At 46.1% G+C, this 1552-nt stretch overlaps 1 pseudogene; it reads left to right on the top strand.

Annotated features, from left to right (window-relative positions):
- The window catches only part of LOC102859418, a 47465-nt pseudogene that overhangs the window by 6384 nt on the left and 39529 nt on the right, over positions 1–1552 (top strand).

Below are 1552 nucleotides of genomic sequence, written 5' to 3'. Positions count from 1 at the left end.
AACAACAACAACAACAACAACAACAACAACCCACACTGAGCCCATCTCAACATTTGGCAATCCTTGCCAAGCCACTCCTCCACTGTATGGCCTGCAACCAACTTCTGCAATTCAAAGGATCCATGCTTGCTCTGGCCATGGTCAGTTTGGAAATGGAGAAACTCATTCCTGATTGGCTTCCTCTTAAAATTGAAGTGCTTCAAAAAGTACCAATGAAGGAGTTTTTCTTTTGCTTTTCAAGGAGAGGAGCGAAATGTGGGTGGGGGTGTGGTGGGTAGGTGGGGAGAAAAGTGCAACAAAGAATGAATGAAATTCCAAAATCTCTGTAGATGTTCATTGAAATTAATAATAAAAAAAAGAAGAAGAAAAAAAGCCTGTTTATCCACTGCCAGGAATCTGTGGCACATCACCTTTCTGCTCTGCAGTCTTCTCTGCCTCTAAATTCCGTTTATGTCTACCATCCCCTCAAGCACACCCTGGTGACCTGTGACAAAGGAGTGTTCAGATTACATTCCTCCTCTATCCCAGGCCCAGATTTCTCCAAGGACAACAGCAAACCAGAAGTGCCAGTCAAGAGGTACAACAGACTTCTTCCATCTCCCAGCTGCCAGTGGGTGCAAGCATGCTGTATTGTTATGTGCAATTGAGTCGCTTGCGACTCATAGCGACACTATGTACAACAGCCCTAAACTCTGCTCTGTCCTGTGCCAATCGTACTGTCTCCGAAACACCTACCCCAATTACCCCAGTCACTGAATCAATCCACCTCATAGAGGGCCTTCCTCTCCTGCCCTGTCCCTCCACCCTCCCAAGCATGATGTTCCTCTCCAGGGACCGGTCCCTCCCTAAAATATGTCCAAAGTATGTTAAACAAAGCCTCAGAATGCTTGCCTCCAAGGAGCAGCCTGGTTTAACCCTCTCCAAGAGGAATCTGTTTGTTTTCCTGGCAGTCCATGGTACCCTCGATACTCTTCTCCATCACCACAGCTCAAAAGCATCAATTCTCCTTCTATCCTCCTTTGTCATTATCCAACTCTGTGATGCATAACAAGTGATTGCAAAGACCATAACCTGTATCAGATGCACCTTAGTCTCCAGAGAGACACTATTGCTCCGCAGAACTTTGGAAAGGTCCCTAACAGCAGACTTTCCCATCACAATATGTCTTTTAATTTCCTGGCTACTGGTGCCAAGAGTGTTGAGTGTGGAACCAAGCAAACTAAAGCTGCGATCAATCTCAATCTCTTCACCATCCATCCTGATACTGCCAGTTGGCCCAGTGGTGAGAATCTTTGACTTCTTGACATTGAGCCTCAATCCATACTGACGGCTGCAGTCCTTAACCCTGTGCATCAAGCGCTTCAGTCCTCCTCAGTTTCAGCAAGCAGGGTTGTGTCATCAGTATATCTATCAACTCAGATTGTTGATAGATCTTCCAACAATCCTGACCCCACATTTCTCCTCATAGAGACCAGCCTCCTGGATAATCTTTTCTGCATACAGGTTGAAAAGGTATGGAGACAAGACACATCCCTGGCGTACACCCTTCCCA

Source organism: Elephantulus edwardii, unplaced genomic scaffold (genome assembly GCF_000299155.1).
Source record: "Elephantulus edwardii isolate Elephantulus edwardi_28Jun2011 unplaced genomic scaffold, EleEdw1.0 scaffold00407, whole genome shotgun sequence".
Classification (NCBI taxonomy): domain Eukaryota; kingdom Metazoa; phylum Chordata; class Mammalia; order Macroscelidea; family Macroscelididae; genus Elephantulus; species Elephantulus edwardii.
Note: the sequence above shows the minus strand (reverse complement) of the source record. Positions and strands in the feature narration are given on the sequence as shown.